General features: G+C 50.3%; 1 pseudogene across 1 annotated transcript in view; it reads right to left on the bottom strand.

The window, feature by feature from the left end:
* LOC309653861 overlaps positions 1–18,720 on the bottom strand; it is an 84,583-nt pseudogene that overhangs the window by 29,288 nt on the left and 36,575 nt on the right. Inside the window, exons 5-6 of the transcript in view lie at positions 16,077–17,238; positions 3,578–4,570 (exon numbers count right to left, since the gene is read on the bottom strand). The product of the transcript in view is annotated as an uncharacterized misc_RNA (transcript). The remainder of the gene's footprint in view (positions 1–3,577; positions 4,571–16,076; positions 17,239–18,720) is intronic.

Raw genomic sequence — 18,720 nt, 5'->3', positions numbered from 1 at the left:
GACGACTCGGAAGCAAGGGACTGAGAGTGACCCACACAGGTGGACAGAAATGCAAAAACTGGAGCACCTCATACAAACCACAAGAGAACACGTTCACGTGCACACGTTATCAGTAACAGAAAACGCCACCGGTAGCAACCGTAAACCACTGAGAGGACCAGCAACGACATGTGTCCAAATCCAGCCGGCAGCACAGCCTCGTCGGCGGCAGTGCCTTAAACACAGCTCCCCGCACTCCGCGGCCTAACAAGATCCACTTTTTCCAAAAAGTTTAGCAACTTGCCAAGTACACTGGCATAGTTCACCTTTTTTAATTGCTAAGCAAACATGCAGGAGAGTTGAGACAATCAAGGGAATGTTCAGCCTTCCTCAAAAATAAGATCCAGGAAATTCACGTTTTGCTTGAACAGTTTCATGTCTAAAACTGATCACAAACCTCTGTTTGATGTTGTTTTCTCGCTGCTGGCCAATGAGCCCGGGAAAGACAACGAATTCTTTCAAACAGGGAGGGCTCTCTGCACTCTTCAGCTAAACCAGCGAGGCTTTACCACCGTCACGTTTAAAATAATGAGGAGGACGCCTCGATGGAGTTTACCGGGCTGCGCTAATCACGAGGGGCCTCGGGCGCCCAGGGCGGGCCCCAGCGCCGGTGGCCGCGGGACCGGACGCCCTCCCCGGGACCCCCCCAGGACCCCCTCCCCGGGACGCGGCCGCGGGACAGGACGCCCCCCAGAACCCCTGACCGGGACGCAGCTGCGGGACAGGACGCCCCCCAGAACCCCTGCCCGGGACGCGGCTGCGAGACAGGACGCCCCCCAGGACCCCTGCCCGGGACGCGGCCGCGGGACACGAAGCTCCCCCCTCCCCAGGAACCCCTCCCCAGAGCGCGGGCCTCGCCGCCGTCACGCGGCACCCTCCGCGCTCACCGCGGGCCGGGAAACCCCTCAGGCCGACTGACCCCCGCCCGCCGCCCAGCCTCCCTCCGGCCCGCGCCGCCCGCCGCGCTTACCGCGTTCTTCTGCATCATCTTGTCCATCTTCTGGGCAATGCGGACCACCTCGTCCTCCATGGCCCCGGCAGGCCTGCCCCGCGCCGGGCCGCGGGGGACGGGAAACGAGCGGAGCTGGCGGGGCGGCGGGTAAGCCCAGGCGTCGGCGAGGGCCCTCAGCAGGCCTGACCGAGGCGCTTCCTCACTCACGGCGACGGCGGCGGCGGCGGCGGCGGCGGCGGCGGCGGCGGCGGCGCTCCTCACCCGCAGGCAGCGCCAATCCAGCTCCCAGCTCGCGGGGGCGGCGCTCCTCCCCCGCAGGCAGCGCCAATCCAGCTCCCAGCTCGCGGCGGCAGCGGCGGCGGCGCTCCTCCCCCGCAGGCAGCGCCAATCGAGCTCCCAGCTCGCGGCGGCGGCGACGGCGCTCCTCCCCCGCAGGCAGCGCCAATCGAGCTCCCAGCTCGCGGCGGCGGCGGCGGCGGCGCTCCTACCCCGCAGGCAGCGCCAATCGAGCTCCCAGCTCGCGGCGGCGGCGGCGGCGCTCCTCACCCGCAGGCAGCGCCAATCCAGCTCCCAGCTCGCGGGGGCGGCGCTCCTCCACCGCAGGCAGCGCCAATCCAGCTCCCAGCTCGCGGCGGCGGCGGCGGCGGCGCTCCTCCCCCGCAGGCAGCGCCAATCCAGCTCCCAGCTCGCGGCGGCGGCGCTCCACCCCGCAGGCAGCGCCAATCGAGCTCCCAGCTCGCGGCGGCGGCGGCGGTGCTCCTCCCCAGCAGGCAGCGCCAATCCAGCTCCCAGCTCGCGGCGGCGGCGGCGCTCCTCCCCCGCAGGCAGCGCCAATCGAGCTCCCAGCTCGCGGCGGCGGCGGCGGCGGCGCTCCTCCCCAGCAGGCAGCGCCAACTGAGCTCCCAGCTCGCGGCGGCGGCGGCGCTCCTACCCCGCAGGCAGCGCCAATCGAGCTCCCAGCTCGCGGCGGCGGCGGCGGCGCTCCTCACCCGCAGGCAGCGCCAATCCAGCTCCCAGCTCGCGGGGGCGGCGCTCCTCCACCGCAGGCGGCGCCAATCCAGCTCCCAGCTCGCGGCGGCGGCGGCGGCGGCGCTCCTCCCCCGCAGGCAGCGCCAATCCAGCTCCCAGCTCGCGGCGGCGGCGCTCCACCCCGCAGGCAGCGCCAATCGAGCTCCCAGCTCGCGGCGGCGGCGGCGCTCCTCCCCAGCAGGCAGCGCCAACTGAGCTCCCAGCTCGCGGCGGCGGCGGCGCTCCTCCCCCGCAGGCAGCGCCAATCAAGCTCCCAGCTGGCGGCGGCGGCGGCGCTCCTCCCCCGCAGGCAGCGCAAATCCAGCTCCCAGCTCGCGGCGGCGGCGGCGGCGGCGGCGGCGGCGGCGGCGGCGGCGCTCCTCCCCCGCAGGCAGCGCCAATCAAGCTCCCAGCTCGCGGCGGCGGCGGCGGCGGCGCTCCTCCCCCGCAGGCAGCGCCAATCGAGCTCCCAGCTCGCGGCGGCGGCGGCGGCGGCAGCGGCGACGCTCCTCCCCCGCAGGCAGCGCCAATCGAGCTCCCAGCTCGCGGCGGCGCTCCTCCCCCGCAGGCAGCGCCAATCGAGCTCCCAGCTCTCGGCGGCGGCGGCGGCGCTCCTCCCCCACAGGCAACTCCAATCGAGCTCCCAGCTCTGTTCTTTTTTTTTTTTTTTTTTGAATTTTGAGATTTTTCATTTGAAGTAAGTCTTAATGCTATTAAATTCACAAATATGCTAATTTAAATACCCAAGTCTATTATCTAAGACACACATTGCAAACACAAATATCTATTCTCTCCACATGTCAGAGCCCATTCATTTCATGGTTTGGAAATGGGGAGAATAGATCCCCTTAAACTGCAAGTCAGCAGGTGTTTCTTTACAGTTAACTTCAGCAAAATTCATACAAAATATTAATTAACAATGATCTTCTTGTTAACTCACAAGGAAACACCTTCAAAGCTGCATTTTGTTAAAGTTTCTGTACTAAAATGTAGAAAAACTGAACTACACAAATATTGAAAAGTTAAAAATTCCTTAATTTTTTATTCCTGGTACCACTACCACAATTTACAGGGCAATATACCTGATGTAATGAAAAGAAAAAGAAAAAGACAAAGCTACAACAGATAAAAGACCTCAGGAATGTACATCTAATTGACACTCCATTGCATTAATCAATAGCTGCACTTTTTGCAAACTGTGGCTAGGACAGTCCTGAGCAAGAAGGGTTTCCTGTTTAAGCTGCAGTAACTTCTCTGACTATGGATCATCGTTCCTTCTGTGGCAGATTTTTACAGTTCCTCTAATGCATTCGGGACGACTGTCTCAAAGTAACCTGCAGCTTTCCTGACACCTCCTCGCTCTCTCTCCTGCCAAGAACTGTAGCCCTTTTCTTGTGAGTTTTGAGAACCTTCTGCTACCATATCCACCACTTCCACCACCAGATCCATAACCACCACCATAGGGACTTCCCGAGCTTCTTCCACCAAAACTGCCTCCCTTCATGGGTCCATCATTTGATTGCTGTTGTCCACTATAATTTCCAAAATCATTATAGCTCCCACCACCACCATAGTTACCTCCAAAATTTCCTCCTTCATTGTAACCATCATATCCTCCACCACCGCCACCATATCCCCCATCTTGGTTTCCATATCCTGGTCCACCACCACCATAGCCTCCTCTACTACTGTAACCAGGACCACCGCCATAGTTACCACCGTCGCCTCCAAATCCGTTCTATCCACCATCACCTCCTCCATAACTACCTCTGCTGCCACCACCTCCACCACCATAGCCTCCTCTTCCACCAAGTTTCCACCACGGCCAAAGTTACCTCCACCACCTCCAAAGTTTCCTCCACGACCCATAAAGTTGCCAGATCCACCTCCACGACCTCTTTGTGATCCAGCAGATTGCGTTTCTTCTTTAGGAAGGGCCTTTTTCACTTCACAATTATGCCCATTAATAGTGTGGTATTTCTGAACAACAATTTTATCAACTGTATCATGATCATCAAAAGTTACAAAAGCAAATCCTCTCTTTTTTCCACTCTGCCTGTCTTCCATAACTTCTATGGTTTCAATCTCGCCATGCTTTTCAAAGTAGTCTCTCAAATTACATTCTTCTGTATCTTCTTTAATACCACCAACAAAAATTTTCTTCACTGTTAGATGGGCACCAGGCTTTACAGATCCTCTCTAGAACCAGCTCTCTTTGGTTCCACTACACGCCCATCAACCTTGTGTGGTCGAGCACACATTGCTGCATCCACCTCTTCAACCCAAGAGTAAGTCACAAAACCAAAGCCCCTGGAACGTTTTGTTTGGGGGTCTCTTATCACCACACAATCTGTAAGTGTGCCCCATTCCTCAAAATGTTCTCTTAAGCTATCGTCTGTAGTTTCAAAGCTCAGACCACCAATAAACAGTTTTCTCAACTGTTCTGGTTCCTTTGGATCATGGCCCTCCTCCCCACCCCACCCCCGGCGGCGGCGGTGGCGGCGACGGCCGGAGTCGGGCTGGGGGCGACCAGGCGGCGGTTTTACCTCCGTTTTGAGACCGGACTCGCCTCTTCCAACTCGAGTTCAATATGGGACGGAGAGGCCAGCTCTGTTCTATGTTGGGCCATTTTACTTCAGCCTAAAAAAATTTCTTCTAGTATTCCCTAAGGTCTGCTGGGGATCAGTTTTCTTATTTTTCATTTATCTGTATTTGATTTTTTAAAATTGATTCCAATTTTCTGTTGAGATTCTCCATATTTTAATCTATTAATCCCCATCTTTTACTCTCAATATAGTCATTTTAAAGTTCTGTGCTGACTCCAGAATCTGAATTCCCTCTAAATCAATTTTTCTTGTTTTGTTTTTTTTTTTTTTTTTTTGTCTTAATTTTTAGTCACTTTTTCCTGCTTCAGGAATTTCATAATTTTTGATTGTGTGCTGGACATGGTGAATAAAAAATTCATAGAGACTGAAGATGCTATTACTTTGAACCAGAGAAGATTTACCCCTTTCTCTGTTAATCAGAGTGGCTGATCATTTCAGTCATTTCAGGAATTTTACTAGGTCAGAACTGGGTTGGAGCTTTACTTGTCTCATGCTACCTATGATTTTTCCTGATTTGTGGCCTCCCTGGATTTTTGCTGTGAGCCTGACAGGTCTTTGATTCTTCAATAAATACAGTCAGTTATTGACTTCAGTCTTTCAGATGTTTGAATTCAGCTCTTTAGGCTCTCAGTTCTCACAGCTTCAGAGTATGGCAAATGTAAGGAGAGACCAGCTATGTATTTGTTACCGTTACACTTTCTCAATGAAAATTTGTCTCATAAACACTGAAACATTGCAGATGATTTCACTTTTTCTGACTCAGCCCCCTTCTTGGGGATGGCACTTCTGGGTTTTTACTGTGAGTCTGGTAGGTCTCTGATTCCTCACTTTGGAAAGTTCTCTCCCTCAGGCATTAGGTATTTAAGCTTCCTGCTTTCTATAGGTTCAAAAACTGGCAAATGTCTTGAAGAGGAGACCTAATGATTGTCACAGGCCCCTTTATCTAGCGGGATTTGGTTTGTTCGTGCCATGACTGTGCAGGAAATTTCACTCTGCTTTCTTGGCTCAGTCCCCCATCATCCTGTACCACCCTGACACTAAGGAAATGTCCTGTGGGGGAAATCGGCTTGACATTCTGCTAGATTTCACTCCATCATGCCAGCAAATGAGTTCATCAAAAGGTATGGTGATTTCTCTTTTCCAGTGGAGTATGTCCACTACATAAGGAAATACAAAAGACAGTATAAATGTATTTTTGTTTGTAATTCAGTTTTTCTCCTATATGACTTAAAAGACAAATGCAGTATAAGCAAGTCCCAAATACATAAAGAAAAACTAACAGAATTAAAATGATAAAGCCTGACACTATTTTTTAAATAAATAAATAAATTTATTTATTTATTTATTTGTATTTTTATTTTTGGCTGCGTTGGGTCTTCGTTGCTGCGCGCGGGTTTTCTCTAGCTGTGGCGAGCAGGGGCTACTCTTTGTTGTGGTGCGTGGCCTTCTCGTTGCGGTGGCTTCTCTTGTTGAGGAGCACGGGCTCTAAGTGCATGGGCTTCAGTAGTTGTGGCTCTTGGGCTCTAGAGCGCAGGCTCAGTAGTTTTGGCGTGCGGGCTTAGTTGCTCCGCGGCATGTGGGATCTTCCCAGACCAGGGCTCGAGCCCGTGTCCCCTGCATTGGCAGGCGGATTCTTAACCACTGTACCACCAGGGAAGTCCGAAAAACTGACACTATTAAAGGGAGAAATATTTCAAGCCAATAGCAAAAGGTCATATATTGTATAATTCCATGTCTATGAAATGTCCAGGATGAGCAAATCCATATAGACAGAAAGTAGATTAGTGGATGCCAGGGGATGTTGGGGAGGGGAAAATAGGGAGTAACAGCTAACATATACAAGATTTCTTTGTGGGGGGCGTGACAAAAATGTTCTGGAATTAGATAGCAATATTGGTTGTGAAAATACTAAGAACTAGTGAATTGTACACTTACTTTAATCGGTGAATTTTTTTTTTTTAATCTTGTAGAAGTTTTTATTTCAGTGATTACAAGAACGCAGTAAATGGAAACTATGCTGGTTTACATTAGGCATGCACCTCTACCTGAAACTGCTGTTAGTTTTTGACTGGCCTAAATCTTTATAACTTATTTTTGCATTAGGCACATCTTTAAATTTTTTTGGACCCTGACATACAGGGTAAGTTAACTTCTTCCTTGTGGCAGTTTAGTATGAGAATTATGTTCGCTGGCTAGATTCCTTTAACTAAAGGCCTCTAAGACTCTCAGGCTACCTGTACTAGCTCAAGACTGTACTTTATATATAGATATAAAGATGATAAAATAAAATAAAATAAAGCTTTTGGGAGGTCTGACGTCTTCTGCCAGCGTTCAGTGGGTGTTCTGTAGGAGCAGTTCCACGTGTAGATGTATTTCTACTGTATCTGTGGGAAGGAAGGTGATCTCCACGTCTTACTCTTCTGCCATCTTGCCCCTCCCTCCCCCCAGGAATATCACTTTTAAAGGAGAAGGTATAAACCCCTTGGTTATATGAACTGGAGATTTTAGTAAGAAGTCAATATATTTTTTGTTAGGCACATGTTATGTTAGGCTGTCTCCCTGCACAGGACGCAGGCGCCTTGAAAATGGAAATCATATCCCTCTATAGTACGTCCCTCTTCTTTCTGCTTTGCAGTTTGCTGCTCCACTTGTTCAACCCCACTTAGTAATAACCTATACTTCCCTTGTTCCTGTTTTCCCATCTGGAAAACAGACAAAAGGCAACCAAACAACGCAAAGGTCTCAACAAATAAGGGATATCCAAAACCAGAGATGGCCAGAACTTCTGTATCCCTCATGAAACCTAGTCCCGTGTTCAATACTTAGGTATCATTAATACATGCGTGTTGACTGACACAGTTTAAACTCAATTCTTCCACTTCCCAGTTTAGTTTTAGTCCTCATACAAAACCTGATCATCAAATTCCTTAATGCTAGGAATCACAGTGAAAAATAATTTCTCAACTGACTTCTGTCAGATGAGTGAGAACTAAGGTTAATTCAGTGTATCTGAAGCATAGACAGTGAGGGCACAAGTGGCACAAGATGGGGCTAGAGAAGCAGAGAGGATTCTAGACCACGCAGAGTCTTAAAGGCCAACACTGTGTTTTCTATTCTCAAAACAATGTTTGTGAGCGATGTTTATGAGCAATGTTCCAACTTGCTTTGAAGGTTTCTTGTGTGAAGAATGGATTGGAAGGAAACAAGATATATGGACACTAGTTAGGACCTAATCGCAACAGACAGGCAAGTTCAGTATTAGAATGTTGAGGGAGAGCTGACAGATTCCAAAGAAATTCAGGAGATAAACTGAAGCGGGCTTAATGGGGTATGAGATGGAGGAAAGGAAGGTCTTAGGGAATTAAAGGGTTTACTGCACACATGAGCAAAGTCTCAAAATTAATCATTTGAACGTACAGAGGTAGATCTCCCAAATGACACCGGTTAGGAAGCAACGGTACGCCCTTTAGAATTCCTAGAGACAACACAAATCAACTGTTTCGATGGAAAATTCGGCGGGACCGGTGCGTTTTTTCACTCCAACTTAGTTCCAAATTCCTATTACTCACATTTTCTGTGCCAAAACAACACAGCTGGAGGAACTGAAGGGGATTCCGTTTTGGTAATTAAGGAGTGGCCCTAACACTGACAGTCCCATCTTAAAAAGCACTCCCTCTGCATTTTACCCGAGGAGCAATGGCCAGAGCCTCCCTTTGAAAACGATGGGCAGAAATCAGAACATTACACACTGTCCCTTTCAGCTACTGTGAACTGAGCCGGGAGACGACCAATATCCCCTGGCACAGCACGGACGGGCCAGCGCGCGGGGGCAACAGGGACAGGAGACAGCACAAGAGACGAAGCCCAGGCCCAGGGGCCAAGGCCTATTACCTTTCCGGCATGTGCAAAACATAAAACAGAAGCAATATTGTAACAAATTCATTAAAGACTTAAGAAGAAAAAAAAATCAGATGCTAAAGTGCATACTCTAACCACTATACTATATTGCTTCTATAAAACAAGCACTAAACCTCAGGTACAGGAAAAAACCCTTTTCGTGTCCTCACACCTAGGTCAAAATTACAAAGAGTTATTAATTCAGGAGACAGAAAGAGAAGGAGTAAATCTGAATGAATCTGAGTCAGAACACAGTGTTATAACCTTAGGTAAATTCCACAATACCCATGCCTCAACATGGCAAATTCCACAATATCCATGCCTCAACCTCCCTATCTATAAAGGAGTTAACCACACCAGCACTAACCATTACTTGCCTCCTGGTAGCTTGTGAGTGTTAATTATTATTTGTAAGAAATACACAGATCATCAGTTGAAAGAAACAAGGAAAACTACAGCGTTATTATTATTGTCTTGTTACTAGAGCTAAACACCAGAAATCAACATAAAGAAGTTATGTACACCAACAATGTAGGGTTTGAATATGTACTTTGAAAGGCAATCATATAATTAGTTGTTTTACCTCTGATTGCTTTTCCTTTTTTTTTTTTTTTTTTAATTTAAAAAAGCAATACAGGGACTTCCCTGGTGGTTCAGTGGTAAAGAATCCGCCCTGCAATGCAGGGGACGTGGGTTCGATTCCCGGTCGGGGAACTAAGATCCCACACGCCGCGGGGCAACTAAGCCCTCGCGCCAAACTACTGAGCTCGCACACCTCAATGAGGTAGCCCACGTGCAGCAAACTACAGAGCCCACGCGCTCTGGAGCCTGCACGCCACAACTACAGAGCCCACGTGCCACAACTAGAGAGAGAAAACCCGCACGCCACAACTAGAGAGAAGCTCTCATGCTGCAACGAAGAGCCCGTGCGCCGCAATGACAAAAAAGATCCCACATGCCTTAACGAAGGTCCCGCGTGCCGCAACTAAGACCCAATACAGCCAATCAACCAATCAATCAATCAATCAATCAAGTGGGGCAGGGGGAGCAATACAGGAATTTCCCTGGCAGTCCAGTGGTTAAGACTCCAAGCTCCCAATGCAGGGGGCACGGGCTCGATCCCTGATTGGGGAACCAAGATCCCACATGTGGCACAGCGTAGCCAAAAAAAAAAAAAAAAAAAAAAAAGCAACACTTACCATACGGCATTTACCCCAGAGAACGCATGTTCGCACAAAAAAAGGTACACAAATGTCCACAGCATCTCTCTCAGTAATAGTCAAGAAATGGGAAAAAACTCAGATGTTCTTCAATGGGCAAGTGATTAAACAAACTGAAGTATAGCCAAACCATGGAATACTACTCAGCAATTAAAAAGAAAGCGGCACTGGGACCTCTCTGGTGTTCCAGCGGTTAAGACTTTGCACTCTCAATGCAGGGGGCCCAGGTTCCATCCCTGGTCAGGGAACTAGATCCCGCATGCTGCAACTAAATACCCGCACAGCCAAATAAATAAATAAATAAATATATATATATATTTTTTTTTAAAAAAAAGGAGCACTATTGATTCATGCAATTTGGATGACTCTCCAGGGAATTACATTGATTGAAAAAGGCCAATCCAAAAGGTTACATACTGGGAATTCCCCGGCGGGCCAGTGTTTAGCACTCAGCACTTTCACTACCTGGGCTGGGTTCAATCCTTGGTCGGGGAACTAAGATCGCATAACCGGCAGCGCAGCCAAAAACAAACTTTTTTTTAATTAAGAAAAAAAAAAAAGGTTACACACTATATGATTTTATTCACATAGCATTCTTTTTTTTTAATTAATTAGTTAATTTATTTTATTTTTGGCTGCGTTGGGTCTTCGTTGCTGCGTGTGGGCTTTCTCTAGTTGCGGCGAGCGGGGGCTACTCTTTGTTGCAGTGCGCGGGCTTCTCGCTGCGGTGGCTTCTCTTGTTGCAGAGCACGGGCTCTAGGCACGCGGGCTTCAGTAGTTGTGGCACGTGGGCTCAGTAGTTGTGGCTCCCGGGCTCTAGAGCGCAGGCTCAGTCATTGTGGCGCATGGGCTTAGTTGCTCCGCGGCATGTGGGATCTTCCCGGACAAGGGATCAAACCCATGTCCCCTGCAATGGCAGGCAGATTCTTAACCGCTGCGCCACCAGGGAAGTCCCACATAACATTCTTGAAATGACAGGTTGCCAGGGACAGATAGGGCCGGGGGACTGGGAGATGGGCCATCTTCCCCAGGGGCTATTTTCCCTTGATCATCTGCACAAAAACTTTAGTGCAACTTTATCCACTGCACTATCAGATCATTATGATTTGGTGGGGAGTGGGGGAGCAGCAGTGGCTATAAAATGGCATCAGGAGAGATCCTGTGGGATGGAAATGTTCTGTATCTTGACTGTGTCAATGGCAATACCCAGGTTGTGACAGTATACTATGGTTCTGTAAGATGTTACCATTGGGGAAAACTGGGTAAAGGACACACAGGACCTATCTCACTATTATTTCTTACAACTGCATGTAAACCTACAATAATCTGTAAACAAAAAGCTTAATCAGAAATGAAGGCAACACATGCCTCTTGTAACAAGTAAAACAATAGCCTGTGGTCAATCTCTTTCTCTACCCGTCCCATTCCCTCCCTCTTGAGATAACCATGCAAACTCACTGCTCATACAAACAGGCATGCATTTAATACTTTCTGTTTACTGTATCAAAATGGGATCATACATACTACATTATTACCCTGCAGCCTACCTTCTTCACCCATCATCCCTATATCATAGAGACCTTAAAAAAAAAAAACTATTTTAAGTGCCAAGCAGGATGGCAGGTATAGAAAATTTTCTGACTAGGGCAAATCTGACAAATGTTTACCGTGCTAATGTGCCATAGCTCAGCCAGGTGCACTCAGTGAGAGCATAATATACAAGTAGCATTCTAAAGAGATCTGCAAAAAATGCAAGGTCTTCAGCAGCTCTTCGAGGATCCCATCCCCCTCTCTGCCTCCTCCATGGAACCATCCCATGGAGGTTTAACAGTTTAACTCCATTTGCCCCCTCCTGCTGTTTGTGCTTTTGTTGTATACTTCTGTTCTACATCTCCACAAGACATTATTATTGTCATTTATTTACAAAACAACATATAAATATAAAGGTGTATGTACCTGGGTATATGTACATATATATATTAAACACACACACAGACTTTAAGTGCTCTTTGCTCTTTCCTGCAGTTCTGTTCTTTTTTTTTGGGGGGGGGGGGGGCAAGTTTTTATATTGGTAAAGTTCTGTACTACTAGAAATATAAGATTTGAAAAGAAAAATGAGACTTGAGGATTATCTGTGGAGCTTATCCTCATTCTCCTGCTGACGCATTATGTGTTTATAATTTGAGAACTGCAGATAAATACAAACTGGTCTTCTCCATACTTGCTCACTAAGGAATTCCTCATTTCTAGGAAACGTCTATTTCAAGGAAAGGAAACAAACAAAAACACCTAGTGCACTAGATGATTAAAAGGTACACATTTTATAGCCTGAGTTCGAGAAAAAAATTACCCAAGAAACGGCCTTTTTCCCTAGGAGCCAGCTTCTACTAGGGGAGTCTAGGGTTCTCTAGGCAAAGAAAAAAAACTTGCCAGTTTAAACAGAATAACAGAAACGTTCAGCCAATCAAATATACAGAACTCATCACTTGCAGTGAGGAATGAAAGGCCTGTATCAACAGAAAAAATAAATGGCACAGGCAACGTCTGGAACAGAAAACAAACAGGAGGTACTTTAAAAAGCCAAAATTGCAAAGACAGATTAACAGGGTATGAAATTACACGCCGGGCAATGCACCTGTTAAAGGAAAAGAGGCGCACACCAAGTCTGAAGTCTTAAGAATTCGGTGTTTAACATTACTTCTGCATGCTGCCCAGCAGGAAACTCGGGTCCTGGCTTAATCCACAACGCACACTTCATTTAAGGAGGTGAACTGCTTGGTCTGACTCAGTTTCTTATTCTGTAAAATGAATGCAACACAGCTGTCGTGAGTCGCCAAAGAATTCTGCACAAACGCTTTGTAACTCCAAAGTGCTGTGCAAATCAGAGCAGCCCTTCTCTCCTTCACATTCGTTTGACTTGGAATTTCAGAAGTTTAGCTGAAAATATAGACGACTCGGAAGCAAGGGACTGAGAGTGACCCACACAGGTGGACAGAAATGCAAAAACTGGAGCACCTCATACAAACCACAAGAGAACACGTTCACGTGCACACGTTATCAGTAACAGAAAACGCCACCGGTAGCAACCGTAAACCACTGAGAGGACCAGCAACGACATGTGTCCAAATCCAGCCGGCAGCACAGCCTCGTCGGCGGCAGTGCCTTAAACACAGCTCCCCGCACTCCGCGGCCTAACAAGATCCACTTTTTCCAAAAAGTTTAGCAACTTGCCAAGTACACTGGCATAGTTCACCTTTTTTAATTGCTAAGCAAACATGCAGGAGAGTTGAGACAATCAAGGGAATGTTCAGCCTTCCTCAAAAATAAGATCCAAGAAATTCACGTTTTGCTTGAACAGTTTCATGTCTAAAACTGATCACAAACCTCTGTTTGATGTTGTTTTCTCGCTGCTGGCCAATGAGCCCGGGAAAGACAACGAATTCTTTCAAACAGGGAGGGCTCTCTGCACTCTTCAGCTAAACCAGCGAGGCTTTACCACCGTCACGTTTAAAATAATGAGGAGGACGCCTCGATGGAGTTTACCGGGCTGCGCTAATCACGAGGGGCCTCGGGCGCCCAGGGCGGGCCCCAGCGCCGGTGGCCGCGGGACCGGACGCCCTCCCCGGGACCCCCCCAGGACCCCCTCCCCGGGACGCGGCCGCGGGACAGGACGCCCCCCAGAACCCCTGACCGGGACGCAGCTGCGGGACAGGACGCCCCCCAGAACCCCTGCCCGGGACGCGGCTGCGAGACAGGACGCCCCCCAGGACCCCTGCCCGGGACGCGGCCGCGGGACACGAAGCTCCCCCCTCCCCAGGAACCCCTCCCCAGAGCGCGGGCCTCGCCGCCGTCACGCGGCACCCTCCGCGCTCACCGCGGGCCGGGAAACCCCTCAGGCCGACTGACCCCCGCCCGCCGCCCAGCCTCCCTCCGGCCCGCGCCGCCCGCCGCGCTTACCGCGTTCTTCTGCATCATCTTGTCCATCTTCTGGGCAATGCGGACCACCTCGTCCTCCATGGCCCCGGCAGGCCTGCCCCGCGCCGGGCCGCGGGGGACGGGAAACGAGCGGAGCTGGCGGGGCGGCGGGTAAGCCCAGGCGTCGGCGAGGGCCCTCAGCAGGCCTGACCGAGGCGCTTCCTCACTCACGGCGACGGCGGCGGCGGCGGCGGCGGCGGCGGCGGCGGCGCTCCTCACCCGCAGGCAGCGCCAATCCAGCTCACAGCTCGCGGGGGCGGCGCTCCTCCCCCGCAGGCAGCGCCAATCGAGCTCCCAGCTCGCGGCGGCGGCGGCGGCGCTCCTCACCCGCAGGCAGCGCCAATCCAGCTCCCAGCTCGCGGGGGCGGCGCTCCTCCACCGCAGGCAGCGCCAATCCAGCTCCCAGCTCGCGGCGGCGGCGGCGGCGGCGCTCCTCCCCCGCAGGCAGCGCCAATCGAGCTCCCAGCTCGCGGCGGCGGCGCTCCACCCCGCAGGCAGCGCCAATCGAGCTCCCAGCTCGCGGCGGCGGCGGCGGCGGCGCTCCTCCCCAGCAGGCAGCGCCAACTGAGCTCCCAGCTCGCGGCGGCGGCGGCGCTCCTCCCCCGCAGGCAGCGCCAATCCAGCTCCCAGCTCGCGGCGGCGGCGGCGGCGGCGCTCCTCCCCCGCAGGCAGCGCCAATCCAGCTCCCAGCTCGCGGCGGCGGCGGCGGCGGCGCTCCTCCCCCGCAGGCAGCGCCAATCGAGCTCCCAGCTCGCGGCGGCGGCGGCGGCGGCGCTCCTCCCCCGCAGGCAGCGCCAACTGAGCTCCCAGCTCGCGGCGGCGGCGGCGGCGGCGCTCCTCCCCCGCAGGCAGCGCCAATCCAGCTCCCAGCTCGCGGCGGCGGCGCTCCACCCCGCAGGCAGCGCCAATCGAGCTCCCAGCTCGCGGCGGCGGCGGCGGCGGCGCTCCTCCCCAGCAGGCAGCGCCAACTGAGCTCCCAGCTCGCGGCGGCGGCGGCGGCGCTCCTCCCCCGCAGGCAGCGCCAATCGAGCTCCCAGCTCGCGGCGGCGGCGGCGGCGGCGCTCCTCCCCAGCAGGCAGCGCCAACTGAGCTCCCAGCTCGCGGCGGCGGCGGCGGCGGCGCTCCTACCCCGCAGGCAGCGCCAATCGAGCTCCCAGCTCGCGGCGGCGGCGGCGGCGCTCCTCACCCGCAGGCAGCGCCAATCCAGCTCCCAGCTCGCGGGGGCGGCGCTCCTCCACCGCAGGCAGCGCCAATCCAGCTCCCAGCTCGCGGCGGCGGCGGCGGCGGCGCTCCTCCCCCGCAGGCAGCGCCAATCGAGCTCCCAGCTCGCGGCGGCGGCGCTCCACCCCGCAGGCAGCGCCAATCGAGCTCCCAGCTCGCGGCGGCGGCGGCGGCGGCGCTCCTCCCCAGCAGGCAGCGCCAACTGAGCTCCCAGCTCGCGGCGGCGGCGGCGGCGGCGGCGGCGGCGGCGGCGACGCTCCTCCCCCGCAGGCAGCGCCAATCGAGCTCCCAGCTCGCGGCGGCGCTCCTCCCCCGCAGGCAGCGCCAATCGAGCTCCCAGCTCTCGGCGGCGGCGGCGGCGCTCCTCCCCCACAGGCAGCTCCAATCGAGCTCCCAGCTCTGTTCTTTTTTTTTTTTTTTTTGAATTTTGAGATTTTTCATTTGAAGTAAGTCTTAATGCTATTAAATTCACAAATATGCTAATTTAAATACCCAAGTCTATTATCTAAGACACACATTGCAAACACAAATATCTATTCTCTCCACATGTCAGAGCCCATTCATTTCATGGTTTGGAAATGGGGAGAATAGATCCCCTTAAACTGCAAGTCAGCAGGTGTTTCTTTACAGTTAACTTCAGCAAAATTCATACAAAATATTAATTAACAATGATCTTCTTGTTAACTCACAAGGAAACACCTTCAAAGCTGCATTTTGTTAAAGTTTCTGTACTAAAATGTAGAAAAACTGAACTACACAAATATTGAAAAGTTAAAAATTCCTTAATTTTTTATTCCTGGTACCACTACCACAATTTACAGGGCAATATACCTGATGTAATGAAAAGAAAAAGAAAAAGACAAAGCTACAACAGATAAAAGACCTCAGGAATGTACATCTAATTGACACTCCATTGCATTAATCAATAGCTGCACTTTTTGCAAACTGTGGCTAGGACAGTCCTGAGCAAGAAGGGTTTCCTGTTTAAGCTGCAGTAACTTCTCTGACTATGGATCATCGTTCCTTCTGTGGCAGATTTTTACAGTTCCTCTAATGCATTCGGGACGACTGTCTCAAAGTAACCTGCAGCTTTCCTGACACCTCCTCGCTCTCTCTCCTGCCAAGAACTGTAGCCCTTTTCTTGTGAGTTTTGAGAACCTTCTGCTACCATATCCACCACTTCCACCACCAGATCCATAACCACCACCATAGGGACTTCCCGAGCTTCTTCCACCAAAACTGCCTCCCTTCATGGGTCCATCATTTGATTGCTGTTGTCCACTATAATTTCCAAAATCATTATAGCTCCCACCACCACCATAGTTACCTCCAAAATTTCCTCCTTCATTGTAACCATCATATCCTCCACCACCGCCACCATATCCCCCATCTTGGTTTCCATATCCTGGTCCACCACCACCATAGCCTCCTCTACTACTGTAACCAGGACCACCGCCATAGTTACCACCGTCGCCTCCAAATCCGTTCTATCCACCATCACCTCCTCCATAACTACCTCTGCTGCCACCACCTCCACCACCATAGCCTCCTCTTCCACCAAGTTTCCACCACGGCCAAAGTTACCTCCACCACCTCCAAAGTTTCCTCCACGACCCATAAAGTTGCCAGATCCACCTCCACGACCTCTTTGTGATCCAGCAGATTGCGTTTCTTCTTTAGGAAGGGCCTTTTTCACTTCACAATTATGCCCATTAATAGTGTGGTATTTCTGAACAACAATTTTATCAACTGTATCATGATCATCAAAAGTTACAAAAGCAAATCCTCTCTTTTTTCCACTCTGCCTGTCTTCCATAACTTCTATGGTTTCAATCTCGCCATGCTTTTCAAAGTAGTCTCTCAAATTACATTCTTCTGTATCTTCTTTAATACCACCAACAAAAATTTTCTTCACTGTTAGATGGGCACCAGGCTTTACAGATCCTCTCTAGAACCAGCTCTCTTTGGTTCCACTACACGCCCATCAACCTTGTGTGGTCGAGCACACATTGCTGCATCCACCTCTTCAACCCAAGAGTAAGTCACAAAACCAAAGCCCCTGGAACGTTTTGTTTGGGGGTCTCTTATCACCACACAATCTGTAAGTGTGCCCCATTCCTCAAAATGTTCTCTTAAGCTATCGTCTGTAGTTTCAAAGCTCAGACCACCAATAAACAGTTTTCTCAACTGTTCTGGTTCCTTTGGATCATGGCCCTCCTCCCCACCCCACCCCCGGCGGCGGCGGTGGCGGCGACGGCCGGAGTCGGGCTGGGGGCGACCGGGCGGCGGTTTTACCTCCGTTTTGAGACCGGACTCGCCTCTTCCAACTCGAGTTCAATATGGGACGGAGAGGCCAGCTCTGTTCTATGTTGGGCCATTTTACTTCAGCCTAAAAAAATTTCTTCTAGTATTCCCTAAGGTCTGCTGGGGATCAGTTTTCTTATTTTTCATTTATCTGTATTTGATTTTTTAAAATTGATTCCAATTTTCTGTTGAGATTCTCCATATTTTAATCTATTAATCCCCATCTTTTACTCTCAATATAGTCATTTTAAAGTTCTGTGCTGACTCCAGAATCTGAATTCCCTCTAAATCAATTTTTCTTGTTTTGTTTTGTTTTTTTTTTTTTTTGTCTTAATTTTTAGTCACTTTTTCCTGCTTCAGGAATTTCATAATTTTTGATTGTGTGCTGGACATGGTGAATAAAAAATTCATAGAGACTGAAGATGCTATTACTTTGAACCAGAGAAGATTTACCCCTTTCTCTGTTAATCAGAGTGGCTGATCATTTCAGTCATTTCAGGAATTTTACTAGGTCAGAACTGGGTTGGAGCTTTACTTGTCTCATGCTACCTATGATTTTTCCTGATTTGTGGCCTCCCTGGATTTTTGCTGTGAGCCTGACAGGTCTTTGATTCTTCAATAAATACAGTCAGTTATTGACTTCAGTCTTTCAGATGTTTGAATTCAGCTCTTTAGGCTCTCAGTTCTCACAGCTTCAGAGTATGGCAAATGTAAGGAGAGACCAGCTATGTATTTGTTACCGTTACACTTTCTCAATGAAAATTTGTCTCATAAACACTGAAACATTGCAGATGATTTCACTTTTTCTGACTCAGCCCCCTTCTTGGGGATGGCACTTCTGGGTTTTTACTGTGAGTCTGGTAGGTCTCTGATTCCTCACTTTGGAAAGTTCTCTCCCTCAGGCATTAGGTATTTAAGCTTCCTGCTTTCTATAGGTTCAAAAACTGGCAAATGTCTTGAAGAGGAGACCTAATGATTGTCACAGGCCCCTTTATCTAGCGGGATTTGGTTTGTTCGTGCCATGACTGTGCAGGAAATTTCACTCTGCTTTCTTGGCTCAGTCCCCCATCATCCTGTACCACCCTGACACTAAGGAAATGTCCTGTGGGGGAAATCGGCTTGACATTCTGCTAGATTTCACTCCATCATGCCAGCAAATGAGTTCATCAAAAGGTATGGTGATTTCTCTTTTCCAGTGGAGTATGTCCACTACATAAGGAAATACAAAAGACAGTATAAATGTATTTTTGTTTGTAATTCAGTTTTTCTCCTATATGACTTAAAAGACAAATGCAGTATAAGCAAGTCCCAAATACATAAAGAAAAACTAACAGAATTAAAATGATAAAGCCTGACACTATTTTTTAAATAAATAAATAAATTTATTTATTTATTTATTTGTATTTTTATTTTTGGCTGCGTTGGGTCTTCGTTGCTGCGCGCGGGTTTTCTCTAGCTGTGGCGAGCAGGGGCTACTCTTTGTTGTGGTGCGTGGCCT

Source organism: Balaenoptera physalus (genome assembly GCF_965194825.1).
Source record: "Balaenoptera physalus genome assembly, contig: HAP1_SCAFFOLD_1339, whole genome shotgun sequence".
NCBI classification, from domain to species: Eukaryota; Metazoa; Chordata; class Mammalia; order Artiodactyla; family Balaenopteridae; genus Balaenoptera; species Balaenoptera physalus.
Note: the sequence above shows the minus strand (reverse complement) of the source record. Positions and strands in the feature narration are given on the sequence as shown.